The following is a 19,523-nucleotide window of genomic DNA, read 5'->3' as shown; positions in this document are numbered from 1 at the left end:
CTGATTTTTTCGTGCTGGAAACAGTTTCTAGAAGGTGAAACCCCCACACACTGTGGCATATTCTGAAACAGAAAGCTGAATCATTGTGTTAAGGCACTGATTGTGTACATTCAACACAAACATATCTAAAAGGATGTTGTTGGAGATATTTAGGACTTTACCTATGAGTGAGGACAGGCACCCAAATTGCTACTGCACCCATGAGACCTCTCAGTGCTGCTGCTCCATCCTTTCTTCCCTTGCTCCCTGCTGGTACCGGACCCACCACACGGAAAATTACATGAAGTTGTTTTCCTGTTACTTTATTGACATCTTCCTTTTTCTGGCTTAGACCTGAGCCCAAGCTGTGGCCTGGAGGGAACTCTGCTGCTGCATCACTAGGGACAGCACAAGGTGCTAGAGCCAGGGCTGTGGCTGTGCCCCCTCTCCTGCAACTGTGACTCTGTGGTGAGGCTTGGGGAGGACAGGATTAGCCAGGGATCCCTCCTGGTAAGGATCAGCACCTCTCCTTTCTCTCCAGAGGGCAGGACACATGGGAAGCACTGCCAGTGATATATTTATGGATTATCTTACTTTGGGGTTTTTGTGGGATGGTCTCGGCACCCTTAGAGACTGCTATGACTGAATCACAGCCTTCTCGAATTTGTGTTTAACTCCTGGAAATGCACTAATCTCTGGCTGGAGCATCAGGCAGTAACCTTCAGTCATTTATACCCCTGTAACCCATCTGTCCCCTGTTTGTCACTGCTCCTCCATATGACACAGATCCATTTCATTCAGCCTGACTACCTAGGACAAGCACTGTGTCCACTTCATCATTTTTATTGCTCTCTTCAGTAGTGTCTCTAGTTTATCAATGTACCTTCTATAGAGGAGAGCCCTAAAATATATATATGCACTACATCAACCTTGAGCTGAGTTTGTGTAACTGGGAATTAATCACCCCTGTGGCCTCATCTCCTCCCCTCAGGTGCTGGATACCTTCTGCTGGGTGCTAATGCTCCCAATTGCCTCCCAGCTCCTGTGAGGAAAAAGTTCTCAGCCCACAATGCTTAGTTTCCTGTGTCTGGAATTTAAATACCATATACTTCATATGTGGAATGATTGTGCTGCTCACTCTTTTTCGGTCTTTCCATTACTTTCCTCCTGCTACAGTACTTCCCTCCAATTTTTTTCCCCTCTGATTGACAGCCTTCATTTTGATCTTTGTAGAATTTTGTTTCCATTATTTCTTTCCCATTTCTGGAACAGAACTGCCTAAAGTAAAAATTTACCTTGATTTCTGCCCATCATTTAAAATTTGTCTCCTGTGAGCTTATTATCTGTTCTCTGTTGTAAGTGTGGCAATTTCCAGAGCATACCCCCTTATTCTCTGTAGATAAACCCCAGTTTGACTGGGACAATAGTGACTAAGACACTGCACCATGAATATGGTTATTGCTTTCACCAGCTGTGTTTTCAAACACAGCAGACAGAAATGTGTCAGAGTGCACGTCCTGAGGTCTCAGAAAGGTCAGCAGGGTGTGATTCACCCCCAATACATGCCAAAGGTTAGCTGAGCAAAAAGCAAAACCTCAACCTCTTTCTGCCAGAGAAGAACAAAAAAACCCAGTCCTCTGCTGTGTATGACCAGGAGTTTGTTACTTACCTGCATTATGGGTATTTATTGTTGTAACTCTTTTATGGGTGTTCTGCTATTTCTTGTTCCAAACTTATAGCAGCAATTCAATATGGATCTCATTTCTTTAAAGAAAGAAGAGACCTAAATTTCTATCCCACAAATCCAGATCAGGAACCTACTGCCTGTGCATACTCATGGTACAAACCCCTCCTTCCTGTCTGTGAGATGAGCACACACCTGCACAGTGAGGCTGATGACAGGAGCTCCAGCTCTCATGGTCAGAGAATTACACATCTGGAAACCAAAATTCTGCACTTACCACTTCCAAAATCTGTATCCTCCCCCCCAAAAATTTTTTTTGCAGTAACCCAGAAACCAGAGGAGGAGGAAAGCAGCCATAGAATCAGGTAAGCCAACAAACAATCAATAAAAGCATAGAGCTGTAGCACTCTGGTTTCAGTACTGCATCAATAAATTAATTGATCTAATATATAGGATATCAATGATATATAGGATACCACATCAACAACAGGCAGCCCTGAGTTTGGTGATCTCTGGAACTGACTTTGATCACTGCTGCCTGGCAAAGCTGGGGCTCACTGGATTGATTAATTCATTTCTAGCATGGTTATGGCTTCACTTCTTTAATCCTTTCTAACTTTTAGTTTGTAGAGAAAATGATACAGTAAGTTTTAATCTAGCCATGAGGATACTCCTTTTAGGTTGGGCCTTTATCAGGCTATTCCACTTAATGTCACTAAATAAGATGATTGGGAAACAAAACAGCAAGGCATAAATTTTCCCTGGTTCTTTGACAACTCATATTGTATTCATCTGTGCTTAAACACAGTTCTGAACCATAACTTTAACTGGGAGATGTGAGAATATTATCAGGGAATGATTCATAGCATTAGATATCACCCTCCTCTTGCAAAACATCTTCTGTGTTACACTGTTTAGTTTGGGTTTTTTTCATTTGTCGCATTAATGTGAGTTGTGAGCAGAGCTCCAGAGGCAATGTATTGCATACAGGAGTTGTTATAGAACATTAAGTCCATCTCATAATTAAATGCTCTATCTATTTTCTTGTAAACAATAAGACCATAAAAGAGGTAATAGAAAAAAATGATGTCCCGAGTGTAATGGCTTATACAAAATATGGCCAAAAGAGCTCAGCATTACAGCCTGCTGGAGGTGCCAAGTCCTCTGGCTTTGTCCTTAACCCAGTGGAGAAAAGTTGCTCTCATCCATGGGTTTTTGAGCACAACAGATCGTCTCTTCATGGGCTTTGAGCATTGCATGGAGAGGATTCCCCAGCTAATGAATGAAAGAATGCATTTTTCCAGATACCAAAGTACTTTAAAAAGAGAGTTTTGTAATCAATTTAAAAGCTAGACCTGAATTAGTATTAGATTTTCCTTATGTTTAATTAAGTCTAATTAAACAATGCAGACATCTTCCTGTCACCTGTGGTGTGATTATGTTAAATATTTAATGTGTGTGAAGGATTAGGCTGCACATCTAATCTATATCTAGCAATCTGTTCTCTCTCTGGAGTATTTTTTATTTAGTTCTGCTTTTGTCTAATGATCTGCATTTCAAAGGAAATTGTTAAATACTTTGGTGGGAAGGGGATGTGTCATGCTGCACTGTGTGCAGGGAGAATATTGTTAAGTAGGCACGGAGTGTGGGGGCTGCAGTGCCCTACCAAGGGGGTGTAGCAAGGACAGCCCACACCACCTTTCTGCGAGGAGAAGGCATCAAAATCAAACCTTTCTGTTTGTTTAGGAGTTTCAGTATATCCCTCTTCCCCAGCAGAGCCAAATGATTAAGGACTTTGAAAATCCCAACACAGGGTTCACATTGAAAATATCCCTCGCAGCGTGCACACATTTCAAGGTTGCACATTTCTTAGACTTGTTTTCCCAAGGGGCTGTCAACTGTGTAATAGAAAAATGTATTTGTACATCTCCCCCTTCCTGAGCATCCTCCACCCCTTCCTAATCTTTGCACTGCCTCTGAAACACAAGAATGCATCTGTACATCTCTGGTCACCTCTTGGCATGAACCCCTTTAAAAGAGAGGCCGAGGATGTGTTTCTGGGAGCAAGTGCTTTAAGAGATGGGTATTTGCATCTGGTCCTAATAATTGTCTTCTCTAACAAAACCAGTGGAAAAAAACCCAGTTAGCTATTCATCAAAAATGGGTTAAATGTATTCTTATTTGTCCTATAAAAAGCACATAAAATACTTCTCTGGCAGTTTATTTGCATTAACCATTACTTGCATGTGAGGACAAAAGACAAATTCACATAATTATTTTTCAATTGGTTGGGCCTGTGTCTGTGTAATCATTTTTTCACAGTGTATGAAGCCCTTTTTCAATAGACCATAACAGTAATAGCTATTTCTTATTTACAACTGGAGGAGAAGATCCAGCAACCAGATTTTATTATGCACAGTGAACTTTTCAAAATTAAATTAGCAGAGCTAACGTGGTGGCCCATAGTAAACTAATTAGTTGTTAGACTGTTGGCAGAGATAGTATCAACTCTTTCAGACTTCCTAACAAACATCCTCAAAAATTACAAGCAAAGGGTTTCTATTGCAGTTTGGTTAAGCATGAAAATATTCATTCTCTTTAGTCAGAGAGAGAAGGTGATGGCAGAAGCAGCAGCTCAGGGGCAGAGCCAGGCAGCAAATGGCCCCCAAACCTCCCTGATCAAAAGCAAAGCCCAGCCAGACAGATGAGAGGTTTTCATTGCCACAGTTTAAGTGGCTTGAACATTGGTATCTTTATGATCTCCGGATAAACCCAGAGGCTTTGATCTACAAAAGCAGTACAGGGTCCAGGGGGGTTTGTGGAACAGAGCTCGATGGGGTAACCTGGGCCAGACTATTGTGCTCAAACAAATGAACACACCCACCCATCTGCTGTGGGGCTGTGACTCCAACAACACCTTCCTGGCACCTGTTGGGAGCCTCGATCTTCCCTGTCCCACAGCCTGACTGGCTGCTCAGGAGGAGCTCTGGACTTATGTAAAATTAACAAGGTGTTATGAAATCCACGCCGCATCTCATTAAAAGTGCTCTGTCATTGAAAGTAGAAGGTGGAGGCTTTTTAAACTGGGGTTTTGTTGCCCTCTAGTGAATGAGGTCAGCATTATGCATGGGAAATTATTTTGATCACTGCATAATTAATGCGTTCTGAATTGGTACAAGAGTGCAGCCAAATTGCATCCTGTTCCCACTTGAATTAGTTAACCTACGGATACTCTCTCTTACAATGTGTTGCTTCCTTGCCTGAGCATTTTTTTTTTTTATATTCTTGCAATAAGAATGCACGACTGTGTGGGTATCATGATAAGGCAAGGAAGGCAAAGAATAAATCAACTAAATGGATCTGCAGCAGAGTAGCTTTAACACATTGGTATATACTTAATATGTCTCCTGAAAAGAATGTCTAATTATACTGTCATGGCAAAAAATGCATTTTCAATAGTGATAAATTATGCCATCATTTACTTTCTGAGAACATGCTGAGATTTATGAAAGATCACTGCAAAATTATCATGCCAGCATTAAAAAAAAAGCCAAACTCAGTTATCACTGGCATCAGGAAAGAAAGAATGGGGAGAAAAGCCCTTTCAATAGTGAAACTGAGAGTAGACTTGATAAAATGTTATGCAGTATGATAATATGCTGCTATGTAATGAAATTCAGCCTTTAATTGCACTTCTTTTCTGACTTTGTTACCTGCTAGAGACTATTTTGGGGCTTAGATGAGGAGGTTGTCCCAATCCTGTGCATAGTTAGAAGCCACAGGGCCTAATTCTTCCATGACTAAAACTTGACAGTTTTGCTTATCTGGTATAAAACCAGAAAGAAGTGAAGGAGTATCAGGCCCCAGAACAGCACATTAGAAAAGATGAACTTATTTCATGTGGTCTTTGCTCAAACAGCCCCCAACTTGGCAGACCTGGAGTGCACAGGCAGAGGCAGCTGGTATGGACCTGCTTTTCTTACATGTGGCTTGAATTTTGTTTTGCAAGGTTTTTTATCCTTATTCCTCACTTATTTTCTAAAGAAGCCTACAGAACTGATGCCGTTTTGTGGCAGCTTGTTCTGCCTTTGCCATGTATTGTGCATCCCAACCCATGGATGTGGAGCCACCCCTGGCTGCAGGCTCAGCTCCGGGCCATGAGGAATATCCCCTGCTCCATCAGCTCCTCCACTTGCAGGAAGGGGAGCAACCCTTCCAGGCAGTGTTGTAGTCCCTTGTGCTTTTTTCTGCCTCACACACGATCCAAAAATAAGCAAATTCTTTTCCTCTCTCCACACATCCTCCTACCAAGTTCTTTCTGAGCAGATTCTTCCCTCACTCGAAGGTATGGACTTTTTTGTGGTTGGGATTTCTCTGCTGTTTATTCTAATGGGGTTGGGAACAAGATTAATGTTTCCTGTGACAGGCAGTCCTGTATATGACTGGAGAACACAGGGCTGAAACAATGGCTGTCAAGGATGAAGGGATCCCACACTGGTGTGGGACTGGGTAACCCAGCGAGGTCACTTAGGGGCTTGGATAAGGCTCAGAATGACAAGCAAGTCCTTCATTGACCACTCTGGGAAGAAAACACAACTTAAAATCAAGGCAATAAATAAAATGCTGTGGTGCTTGCTGCACCCCATGAAAAACATCTAAAAAAACATCCAGTCTGATTTTTTGAGAGTGTGTAGGTTCTTTGTTTTAATGCAGGTAGGTTTTTCATAATTACTGAGTGTTTAGGCTGCTCCTGACAGACTGGATGGGGTAGCTGGGATAAATGGGACATTTGATGAAAATTCTTATTTGGAATAAGAGAAATACACTTAGTGCTGTGCAGCACAGCCCGAGCAGTCTCACTGAATTAAAAAGGTTTTCCAGTAAAACCAGATAACCATGAGTATAATGATAAGAGCTGAGATAAGTAATCCATCTACCAAAAAAAAGGTCTTTGTCTAAACAAATAAAATACAAACATAACTCTTAAGAGTACGAGATGCTGTTAAATACCCCAAACAGCAATGCAACCTGTCTCCAAGTAACAGTTGCCTTCATTGTCTGCTGCTGAGAGATTTCCAGCAAATCCTCTGTGGTCCCGTTGGGATTTTCCACCTATTGGCTGCTTTGATTTGCTCAGCTATTCCCTGTACCAGCCCTTCTCAGTCCTGCCACATGATAGCAGCAGTCCCAGTAATGTATGGACACAGCTCATGGCCTCCGTTTGTTCCGCAGCATCTGTGATCTCAAACCAGGAATGTGAAATAAAACCAGAGGTATTATTGACTGAGGTGGTGGGGCACGAGGGCAGATCCCAATCCTTGCTGTGCTGATGTGGGTGTGACAGTATTGACTTCAGAGCAGCTCAGGGACGTTTTGTTAACGACACCTGGGGTAGTTCAGGCACATTTTATCGGCTGTGATTGTTGTATGCAGCACATTCTATACCTCCAGCACCCAGCACTGAATTGCCTTTTAACTTTTTAGTTCTATCTTAGCTGCTGCAAGACATTTTCTTCATAACAAGCATGATTGGCAGTTGCTTTCATTAGTCCAAGTTAGGAAACACAAATCAATCTCTTGTTCCCAGCAAACTCTTAATTTTTTAGAAAGTTTTTCCCTCTAGTCATCAGCAAGTACTTTTGGCCATAAGAAAATTAACAGCCTTGGTGTATTTTATAAAGACATTTACATTCATCTTCCTCATGTTTTACACTTGTTCCTTAACATTTTTTCTCACATGGTGAAATTTTTGTAAATATTTCTGCCTTCCTCTCTGAGTCTGCACACTCTCTGGAAAGCACTAAAAATAGAGAGGGTTCCATTGGAAAGTACTATTTGCTGTTTCTAAAATTCAACATTATGCATATGCTTAAATTCAAATACTATTGCAAGTTCCATAGTGAGGGTTGAAAGTGTTTCCTGAGTACGTGGTAACCACTTCAGGGGGTTGTTGTTGCTGTTGACATGGCAGGAAGAACAAGTCCACAGTTATTATTTAGCTTTTCTTTCTCTCTTTATTAAATACAGAGGTGATAATTGCTTGGTTTTGTTCACAGCTGGCACTAGATGATAAGTTTTCTCCTCATTAGACATGTAAACAACTGACAGACTTGCTCAGCTTCTCCATTTTCATCAGATAAAATCTCAGCTGACTTTAGTCCCTTTAAAATGAAGGCCATACTTGGTCCCAATAAGCATATTAAGTTTGCTTATTTATTTTTTTTTAATTTGAATCCCATTAATAAAATTTTGTTGGATGAAAAGAAGCATTTTAAGGGAGGTGAGAAATGATGTGACCTGCCAGTCACTGAAGCTCTCCACTGCAGGAACCTGTGTGCCATGAGGTGAGAGCACATCTATGACTGCAAAATTAGATGAGATCCTTGCACTTCTAATTTTAAAATTTCTGGGAACTCCTACCTTTAAAACATAAAGTAATCCTGTGTGCTTCCACACTCACTAATCTTCACTTTCAGTTTATTTAAAAATGAATCTTCATTTTCTTTATATTTATTGAATCACATTTATTAAATTGAATGCAATTTATGCAGAACAAATATTAGCTGTAGCACAAAATGACCTATTGAGCTCAAAGTCTGCAAGAAGAAAAGGAAAACAGTTGTGCTAGTAAGATCTGGCTTCACTTACAACACTCCTGCAACATGAATCACTAGAAAAAAGACTTGTTTCTGTGACTGAGTGGACTGAAAACAGGAAAATGCCAACGAAAGAGAGATAATTTTTGCATGTGTGATTGCTCACAAATGGCTTTGATACACTGAGTAAATAAGGGCGTTGTCTCTCACCAGGTTATTGCCAACACCTAAGACTTCTTTTCAAAAAGATCAAAAATGTCGTTTCACCCTCAGTGAACTTCTGTACCCTGAGTGCTGCAGAGCTCTGTGGAGTTTGGGTGTCCTACAAATTATTCTCCATCTTTGGCTGGTGGGAATAACATAGGAAAGACTTGGGTTTCTTTAATCCCTTCAGACATCGTGGTCCTGACTCGTGGTGTGTATTTCCATCACGCATCCCTGCAGCCTGCTAGAATTTTGTCACTGTGAACCCAGGGAAGCAGATCTGATCTGATGGTTCAGAGGAATGTGTACTTCTGGATTCTTGCTTAGAAAGCCACGCCCTGGCAGTGTAAAAGTTAGTGCAAAATGGTTTTAAATTGATGGAGATGCAAGATCAACTCAGAGAGTCAAAAAGTCAAGCTCGGCATTTGATTTCAACAATAGTTACAGTTTTGAGAGGGAGAAGAGTTTTGGAGCTTTCATGGGTTAGTGAGATTGGTCTGATCTGATCCAGTGCAATTTGGAGGCAAAGTTTTGCCCAAGAATTGATTACATTGACTGAAAAAAATGTTTGGATTTGCACACACAACCCCCTCTTTGAGGATGCTTTCTCTGGGAGGTTATGGGAAAGATGGTTGGTGATAAAAAAAGAATAACTTTTGAAGATTTAATTTTTTTTAAGAATACCTGCAAATTTGAAGGGCAGAAATAATTACCTTTCCTGCTGTAATAGTCACATATCTTCTCAGTCAAGAGAAAATCTCCAGTTAGATTCTTTAGAAACTGCAGTAGTACAAATACAGGAAATGGATGTTTGCTGTCATCTCTTCAAACCTCCAATGTTTGCTTCATTAAACTCCATGCAAAATGTTGGTTCATGTGTGTGTCCTTTCCTTTCTGCAATATTTTTCAGTCCTCCTTTCTGTTTGTTCTTCCTTCTTATTAGTGATTCTGAGGATATTTTGTACCTTGTGCACATTTTTTCTTATTAAAAATGTAGAAGTAAATATTGCTCTTAGGGGTTTTGGAGTAAATCCAGAATTAACTTAATGCTGTCATGGAGCTTCCTTCATTTTTGTAGTGCCATATATCAGTGCTCTGAGCCAGAGTCCCTGCATAACATAAAATTTAAATTCTACCCAACAAAAATATTTCAGTGAAATGTTTTTCCATCTTTCCTCATTAATCAAAATAACATGTTTCACAGAAAAACAAGCCCTGATCGCTCTCTTTGTGAAAAACTGAAAGTGGATTATCTTGTTAGAAGATGTAAATCTCTGGAACCTGAATGACACATTTCAACTACCCACAAATCAGATTTTCTTTCCAAATAAACTTTTCTGGTTTTGTTTTGTTTAATTATATAAACCTAAAGCCTGTCAAAATCTCAGAATGACACACACAACAGAAAATCAGATTGCTGCCCACCTCTATTAGTTTCTATAATAGTCTTCAACTACAAGGAGGAAAAATGAAGCATTAGGAACAAAACTGTTTCGATGACAAGATGCATCTGAACTTCTTATTTTCTGACAAATAAGAGGAATATCTTTACATTTCTCTTTTCTGCTTTCCAATTTTCTGGCAGTTATTTCTCTGCCTTCTTCAGTGCCAACAGAAATGAAAACATAAACCTTGATTTCCAAACTGCAAATCCCACTCTGTGGCTGTGGGACTGCACACACACACACATGCTGGGTACATTTTTTTGTCTGGTGCCAATTAAAACACATATACCAAGGCTTGTGTTTTTATCTGACCATGCCTTGATGTTTATTTATAATAAGGTGTGCATTTTTGGGAGCCCTTTTTTCTCCCTCAGAGAAGCAGGAGATTGGTGTGTGTCTCATTTGACAGCTAACGGAGGCATTGACTCGAGTAGGATCATCAAAACCAACACACTTTGACAGAAAAGGCTTCATAAATAATGTGCATTGGTTTTTACTCTGTCAGTGTAAATGCATCTCCTCCACTACTGGTTTCCACTTGTTTTATCCAGAATGTCTAAGAGTAATGAATAAATCATAGTCCTGTATACATGTATGGATGCATATGTATGTGTATATATTTATGCATAATTCATGCCATAAATATCTATTTTGGTCTGGCACAGAGGTCACGTATGAGTGGAGGTGTGTTAAGACAGTGTACCTAAAGGATTAATCTAGTTTCAGATGCTGCAGATTATTTCATTTAACAAGAGAAACAGATGAACGCAGATCATCTTGATGCAGTCTTTTTTCTTTTTTTTTTTTACCCCACAAAGAACATGCAGCGTTTGTGATCCCCACTGGAAAGTTCTTTTGCTTATCACTTCTGGCTGTTTCCAGTCATTAATTGGCCCCAAATTGCTCATTAAGTCTTTCTGAGCCTGCCAGTTCTCCTCAGCTGTATGTGGTGCTTCCTTCTGCCTTCTCTCTTTGGTTCTCTTGTCACATAAATCTTCATAAACAAGAGTCATTGCCTTTCCTTCCATGTGTGTATAAAGGAGTGGCACAAGTCCGTTTCTTGGGTTTGTTTTGAGTTCCTGGCTCCACAGAGGAGCAAAAATTGTTGATATATTCGCTTTTTATACAATTTATTTGAAGAACATAAACAAAAGAAGAGACATATTTTGCTTCAAGCTCCATTTATTGGGCAGATTTTACACCATCTTACTTCAGTGATATTTAACCTCTTTGTGACTTAGAACACAAAATGGATAACTTCAGCATGCAATTTAGCCTCTCCAGTTACCACATGGCCTTCAGCCTGTTCCATCTCTATTTTCTCCACAGGATAAAAGACACTCTTTGTTTTCTAAATCACTGTGCAGGTCCCCATTGCTCATTTGCAAACTATAATTTACACAGTGTTGCAACACTTCAGCATTGAAGCACCTGGGAAAAAAAAGAGCTGCATAGAAAAGGTGGGATATTTTCTGGAAATTAGCCCCCAGGACTGTGGGGTACAGAGCCCATTTTAGTCTGTCCTTTGCAGAAAAAGAAGATAATTTAGACCTCACTGATGTATAATTAGTACCCAAGGAGTAATATCTTCATTGGACAAGAAAGGAATGGAGAAGGGTCCTCAGGAGAAAGGTCTTTGACTAGAGCTGTTGGCATCAGCCCTGGATACAATTGGATTTTATAGATATGATACACTAATAGAGGCACTCATCCCCCAGCACAGGAAATGCCTCTGAGCTGGGGCTCCCAATGCACTAATTACTCTGTTTAACACAAAGACAGTTGTGAAACGGTATTCTGATAAAAAGCCATGTTATCTGTATGCCCTGGGACTCCTACTGAGTCCTGGACCAAGTGCCCTCCACCTGAGAATAAACGACAAATTACTTTTCTACTTTGGTCTTTCTTCATTACATCTGAAATTCAGGATGTGGTCTGTGGAATATTTTCAGATCACCTTGTTCTCACCAAAATATCCAAAACATGGTTCAGTTCATGGCACTCAGAAAGTGCCAAGTCTAACATGATTTTAGTGTGTTCTAGGACATTTCTGCCTTTCAAATGAAATCCAGTTCTTTCCTGGGATTGTACACTCCTGATGAGCGAGTTTGGGAGAAGCTTTGTTTAAAATGCTCAAATACATTGTAAGGGAAGAGGAGAAAATGAGAGGAAGGGATCAGTGCCTATGGAAGACGAAATCCTCTCTCTGCTTTCTCTGCACAAACCAGCCTTGTCCACACCCCTCAGAGTGTGAATGAACCACTGTACCCTGTGCTGCTGCAGGGTGTGAGCCACCAGCCCATGTCCAAGGATGTCCAAAGGGAGAGTTGGCAGGACTGCTGAGAGGGCAGTGAGTTCATCCCAGGCTGCCCAGAATCCACCAGTTGCATTTTGGAGATGGGTTTGAGTTTGGGCTTGTTGGTATTTTTTCTGTTTCCTTGGGTTTTGCTATTGAGGGAGGAAAAGTGAGTTTAAGTTATGGTCAGAAACTTGACAAGTTTAGAGTTGGTTGGCAAATCCAATAAACTGCTGGCAAAGTTTGTGAAACATCAAAGTGCAAGAGGTTGGAACACCTACAGTAACAAGTCAGAAGCAAATGATGACAGAGTGAGTGACTAGGGTGTTAAATAAAGTCACAACAAAACCTGTCACAGGTTTTCTGACGAGCTTTGGAAGAGCACCTGACAAGGTGTTCTCACATTAATAGCAGCAGTTATTGTTTGATTACATTAGTACTTTGAATGCAACAGGGCTATTATTTCATCTTTCAGTCTTCATAAAAAACAGGGTTTTGGTCACCATACCCCAGTTTGGCAAAGTTGTTGAGCAATTTTGTTTTCCTATTAATTTACGATGTCCCTTTTCCATGGGGAGAGGATTTTATTTTGACAAAGAGCAGTAACACTCAAGAACTCCTGATATTTAATGTCTAGAGAAGGTCATGAATTTATGTCTGTGCAGGGGCAAATATTACAGTCTCCCTGCCAGAGATGGATGGCACTTGTGCTATGCCTCACTGCAAAGGGAGACAGTAAATCATAAGATGTTGCTGCTCACCTTGCTGAAGTTGTAAAGTGGATATAGCATTTCTTTATATTGAATGATCCATTTAGGGACGGGGAAGGTCAGGTCACACAGAGCTGGGCTCCCCAAAAGGCAGAGTTACCTTCCCAGAGTAACTGAGACACCTTTTGAGACACTAAGTACTACATTTTGGTAGCAAAACTTAATAAATACGTGGCTGTCCATCACTGTCTCTTTGCATTGTCATGATGAAGCTTCTTCTTGACATCTGATTTAAAAAGAGATTGAATTGTCACTTCTGTTAATGCAGGGTTTATGCTGCTCTCACCATGGATCAGCCCAGAGTGCAGAGCTGGTTAGGCAGTCCCTGGGAAATCCCATCAAATTATGTTTGAGGAACACGTCAGGGTTTGCAGGATGGTTTTTTTTCCCTTTTCTGTGCTCTGCTCCATTACCTCATGTTGCTGCAAGGTTTGACAGGCAAACCTGAGGCAGCAGCTCCTTTTAGGCAACTCCCCAGCACATTTCAGTTGCTGTGAAGGGGAGGTTTGGGCAGGTGTGGCTTGGCCTCTTCACCTCCCAGCCATGGGCAGAGCAGCCTGAAGCCTCAGGGGCTTCTAAACAGAACTTCTTTGCTACCTGAGAGCTCAGCAAGGAACTAGCCTTTTGGGACAGCAGACATTTAGTGTGAAATTCAGGTATTTCTGTGGGTTTGATAAGAATATTTCAGATTAGTCAAATCAACTGATGCCCATGGACACCTTCCCTAAATCGGGAAAGTGTTCTAAAGCTTATTCTAAAGCTAAGATTGCACATTAACTCCTGAATTAGTTCACAAACTTGGATATTTTCATTCATTTTTGATTTACTTTTCAGGGTATTCACTTTGTGGTTAAAATTTGTGGGTTGCTCAACCACCTCACACCTTTTGCAAGAATCCACCTTTGACAATACTCAAAATACTGCAGTGACACAAACAAAAACTGGCTTACAAAGTCCAGAGATTACACATTCAAGCCCTGATTTTTACATTACCATATTTATTTGCTGAAATAAGTGGGAACTAAAGGAAGCCAGTGCCACAGGCAATCTGTGTCACCAGCTGCAATGTGCATCTTCACAGGTAGTTTATAAACGAATTCTTTAAATGTTTTTCTAAATATTTTGAAGGTTTTCCTTCTGCATTTGTAAACGTGCTTGGTAGTATAAGAAAAAAAACCCCACAAAATAAGCTCTCTGATAATATAATATAAAATTATTTAAATTTGTTTAGCTGTGGGCATGGAATAAGGAAAAGATGGAAAGAATCCTGACGAGCAAGAAAAGGATTGGCTCATGGAAAAAGAGTGAGGGTTTGCCTTTTAGGTTTGGTGCAAATACAGATCATTCAGCAGTGAAATGTGCAGTAGTTACAACATGAGTTGATTGGAGAGTTAATAACTTTGATGCAGAGGAATTAACAAAAGGAGATAGATGGCATTTCTAATAGCAGTTAAGGGGAATAATTGTTCTATCTAACTACTGACTGAATAATATGTCAGGCAATATCAGCATCAAAAGGAAGGTAAATGCCAAACAAGTAAATGAAACAATGATAGCTTTAAAGCTGTAATATTTGATTGGGAAGCAAATGAGGCTGGCATTCTGTAAGGACTTGGCTACACGGGGAAATTCCTCAATGTAACTTTATGGGTATAATTGTACCTTTCAAAGCCACAGAAGACTCACAAAGAAAAGATACTTTGAGTGCAAAATAAGATTCTCCGTGTGAGGAGTTGTAGAGCTCTAACTCCAGTTACACCAGGGTGGTTCCAGGGGTCAGTTTGCCCCCGAGGACAAATCCCAGAGCATTTGATGAGCTGTTCCCACGTGCCTGTCCCGTTCCCTCTGTCCCAGGCTGGGCCATTTTTCCTTGCCCGGCAGGACAAGGGCTGCAGTGGTGTCGCTGCTGTGATAAGATGCAAAGCCAGATGAAGAACACTGTTGTTGTTCAGGCTGTGACACATCAGGGAGAAAAGTGACAGCCCCACGTGGGAAACATCTTTTCAATGCATTCAGGTTGCTCACACACAAAACAACCCCGCCACTGCCATATTTTACTATGGCATAATTCCCAAAGTGTGTTAATATAATTTCTTACATTCTTTAACCTGCTTGCTAAGAAGAAAAATGAGAGTCTGATGTTCTCTACACCTTAATTAAGTTGATAAATAGTATCTTCGTGACATGTGAATAAAAAGTTAACTCAAAGCTTTGTGTTTGTGAAGAGTCAGTAATTTTCATGACTCAAGTTTTAATAAGCTGGATTTGAAACTCAGTTGACTGGGAAGCAATGAGGTAAAAGGAAAGATCTAGCACTTCTTTCTCAGCACCTCACACACTTGGCTCTGAATCTCTGAAACCTCATTCTGGTGAACACAGAGTAAGTCCCTAAATGGGAAAATTCAGATCTAACAGGTGAAAAAGCCTAAATTAACAGATCTGAAAACCACTGCTCTCCAGGAAAGGAAAAATTCATCTCCCATCCAACGGTCTGAGCTGATTAAATGTGCAGCAGCGTCTGCCCTGTCCTCTGCTTTTGAGAAAAGCTCTGACAGGGACTACAGCAACCATAAATGTGAACAGTGACACCCCACAGGTGCACATCCTTGTGCTTCCAGGAGGTCTGGGCCTCCTGGAGCAGCTGTGCTACAGCTGGCAGTGACTATCCAAGAGCACAACTGGGAAGTTTGCATCCCTCCCACCCCTGTCAGCAGCTCCAGCTGAGCAGACCCACCCCTATGTGTGAGCCTGCATTGGGTTCTGCACCTGCAGACATTACAGCTTGAAGGAGCCCAAAGGCAGCACTGTCTGGAGAACATTTTATGATTTTAACACACTTATGTACTATTTGAGTCTCTTTAAAATCACTGTAAATGCATGAAGATTATAGGTGCTCATGTAGGCTATACTTCAGAAGAAGAAAAATCAATTTTTCATTCGTCAGCGGCAGCTTGCAATACAACTGGAATATTACCTGAACCAAGTAAACAGAATTATCCTCTAACCTGAATAAGAAAAATGTAGCAGAAAGTCTTTATCTCTCTATTTTCAACTTATATTATCTAAGTTTGACTGTGATTTAAAAGAAAGAAGGGAGGGGAAGATGAGCCAAATGCAGAATTGTTATGAAAGAAGCAAAAACAGGCCCTGTGAAAGGTTCACAATGGAAATGATTTTCAGTTTAAATTACTTTTGCAGGACTGTAATGTGGCAGTCAGGAACCTTCTGTGAAAAGTCCATTCTTTCTTCTTCTGCAGTTTTTTTCCTTTTATTGGTTTGTGTTTGTATGAACTGCCTATGGCCCTGAAAAATACCTGTTTTAAATGTTCTTCCCTATGTTCCTGGAATATCTGAGCACTTCACACACGTTAGGAGTTTTTCTTTTATAAATCCTCTGTAAACATTCTACTGTTGGAATTATCATTCTCCTATAACAGTTGTAAATTCCCAAAAGAAATGGGAATGGCATTTTTGTCATAGAACTTTCTTTTCCGTGTGTGCTTAGGCTCGAGATCTGTTTATAGAAATCTACCCACAGAACTCCAAAAAGCGGTACCCAGATTGAGGATCATTCCATGGGCAGCAGCAATATCCAGCAGTGCATTGTGCTCCCCATGTCCCACCCCTAAACGCTTCCCAAAGGTGTTCCATGCCATTTTCCCACCTGGAATGTTGTTTTCAGGTGTTGGATGAATCTCAGTGACAGATACAAAGAGCAGGACAGCCCCACTTGTGACACATCAAAACACTTTTAGAGGTAAGAACCTGGATGCTTTTTAGATTATGTATATTGTAATTACTGTGTCAGAATTAATAGAACTGCAACAGTCTATGTGAGTGGAGTGTTTTCCTCAGGGGATTTTCTGTGTTGTGTCCATATCCCACATTTTTTCAGGAATATTCATCCCCTGCAACAACACAACTGGCCAATGACCCAGGGTTGCACGTGGAAAACAACAAATGAAAATCCATTCCTGCTGGGATCAGATGACTTTCACAGTCAGGGATTCCGTCCTTCTGAATGTATAAAAAGAAATGTGGAAATGTCTTTAAAACTCACATGATATTGTCTCTCATCATTTATTCTCCCTTTTAACATCTAATTATAGAATTTGGCTTTGTGAGCTTTGTCTTGCATTTGTGAAGTCCACACGGATTGATACATTCCTTAAAAAAAAAGTGCAGGTTTAATTTTTCAGTAGACATTTGAGAAAAAAGGGATGTAATCTTAAAAATATAATAATATAATATAATATAATATAATATAATATAATATAATATAATATAATTAATATAATTAATATAATATTATATAATATTTCTGTTCTTTCCATGTGGAGTCATACATAACATTTTACAAAGAGGTTAAGTTTCTAAATCAGGGGTGATTGCCATGCACAGGGGCCAGCAGCTCTCCCAGAAACTGCTCTGTGCTCCTAAACTTATGGACTTAGAAGTAACTAAACTCAATTTATGGATCCAGATTTGCATCTCCTATTGCTTTGTAGTGTTTTGTCTTCTATACTTCCAGATTTGTCTTTAATTTAAGGATCTTAGGACAGTATTGTTTTCTTTTCCTAAATTTCTAGGTAACGTTTTCACCTCCTTGAACTTTTATTGTTTCATCTTTCATCTTGGAAATTGGACTGGATTGCTGTGAAGCTGATAATTGTTGTGGGGAAAAAAAATAATTTTATTGAGCCTCAGGTTATTTCTCCCTTGAAATATTCTAGATAATTTTCTTTATTCTAAACTCTTTCATATGTTTCTTGAGTCAGCAGAAGTTTATTGTGTGAACTTATTAGTTGCCAGTGATCTTTCCTGGAAAATGGATAGCATCTGGTTTTTTGTAAGACCGATCTTGTCATGTTTTTTAAAGACACCATCTGCTTTCCAGTGCTCCAAGGGGGACTGTGGTGTCCAGTGGGATTTTTATCATATGTTTACCTCCTTTTCTGAACATCTGAATATTTTAGAGAGCAGCTAAAGGCATAATTCTTCCTCCTAAACAGTATAATTCTTTATATATTAAAATCACATGGATGTATGTTCAGCGAATTGAGCTTGAAGTCGTAAAATGCTTTTTAGAAATGCTACACTTAATGATATACTTCCGTATTTAATCATGGATATTTAGTGTGTACTCATCAGAAGCAATTTTTGGTTCAGAGTCTTTGCAAATATATTAAATTAGACAAAACAGACCCATTTTCTGCAATAGGAGCTTTGGATTTGGTCCCCTACAAGTTGCTCACCAAAACGCTCTCAGAAATGCCTTTTAGTATCACCAATCACATCTACATTTTGAAAAGAACAAACAAAATCTAGCTTTATTCAACTGTGAATTCTATTGACCTGATTGAGCAACTTCTGTTCCTGTGAAAATCCGTTCCTTGCATGCTAATTACAGCAGAACCCTTTCGTCAGGAGCACGGTGGGTGTGGGTGAGGACTCGCCTGACATTTTATTTCCTTTAAGTCTAACTCACATCCAGGCTCTTTCAGCCACCAGCAGCAAAGCACACGCTCAGCTTTAAGCAGGAGCTTTAGTATTTTGTTGAATTAGAGATTTGGCAACTGGTGGGAATACTAATGGGAGTGAAGTCATATTGGTTCTTAGAGCTAGAGAGATCCGAACCATAGAATTAGTAGAAAAATACAATATAATCCTTTGCATCATCTGAGGTCACATTCTGTGTCTCAGGACTGAAACACCAGGATTGTTTTGCTTGCCACTAATGAAAAAAACATTTATATCCATTATGTGCAAAGTCCTCTAGCCTGATCCTTATTTTAATGTCTGACTGTGGAAGATCTGAGGCAGTGGCTGAAATACCTGAGTGTGTTGTTAGCAGGGCAATTTCCTTAACAAGGCTCTTGAATTTACTGGGCCATTCTCACACAATTTTTTTCTGTTTTCCTCTATGTCCAACATGTGCCAATGTCACTCCCAGACTGGTTTTTGCGTGTGAGTGAGAGATGCTCAAATGAGGGACAGCCCAGCAAATGCAGCAGCAGATGCACCTTTATTGATGAGCAGCAGTGCCTGGTGCTCAATGGCATCAGGCTGCACTCCTCATGGAAAATCACAGGAAACGCCACCCCAGCCCCATCTGTTCCTGTCAAAGAGGTTTTACAAAAATAGGGAGGGCACATCCCTGCCTTGATTTATGACATTGAGCAATGCCCCATCACAATCTCTTTATATACAGAATACTCTGTGTTTGTCCTTCTTCATCCATACTCATCCCACGTGTCCTTGTAGCTTTCTACATTTTGTATGTGCAGATGCACACCTTAAATAATGTGTAAAATATTTATGCCTTCATACTATGCTAAAAAAAAAGACAATATTTTTTTGCATACCTTAAAATCACATTTCTGCTAAATAAAAACTCTTCCAGAGAAACAAGGTACTGTATAATACTGAATTCTCTCTCATTGCCTAGAATTGAATTATATCTGAACACTTGATTCAAACACAATTGTAATACAATGAATATTAAGCTCTGTTTCAGCCACTATGAAGAAATGAGATTATTTCTATTGA

The 19,523-nt window shown here is 40.0% G+C and overlaps 1 long non-coding RNA gene across 7 annotated transcripts in view; it reads left to right on the top strand.

Annotated features, from left to right (window-relative positions):
• The window catches only part of LOC138121040 (uncharacterized), a 174,919-nt gene that overhangs the window by 138,825 nt on the left and 16,571 nt on the right, over positions 1–19,523 (top strand). For 5 of the 7 annotated variants that reach the window (XR_011156049.1, XR_011156050.1, XR_011156048.1 and 2 more), the window contains exon 5: positions 16,657–16,731. This is a non-coding gene — a long non-coding RNA (uncharacterized lncRNA). Of the gene's footprint in view, positions 1–16,656; positions 16,732–17,563; positions 19,297–19,523 lie in introns of those variants that run through there. The other 2 variants (XR_011156055.1, XR_011156053.1) reach the window with 2 other exon arrangements.

The sequence above is a fragment of the Aphelocoma coerulescens genome, chromosome 20, assembly GCF_041296385.1.
Source record: "Aphelocoma coerulescens isolate FSJ_1873_10779 chromosome 20, UR_Acoe_1.0, whole genome shotgun sequence".
NCBI classification, from domain to species: Eukaryota; Metazoa; Chordata; class Aves; order Passeriformes; family Corvidae; genus Aphelocoma; species Aphelocoma coerulescens.
This window is presented reverse-complemented; position numbering and strand designations above follow the sequence as displayed.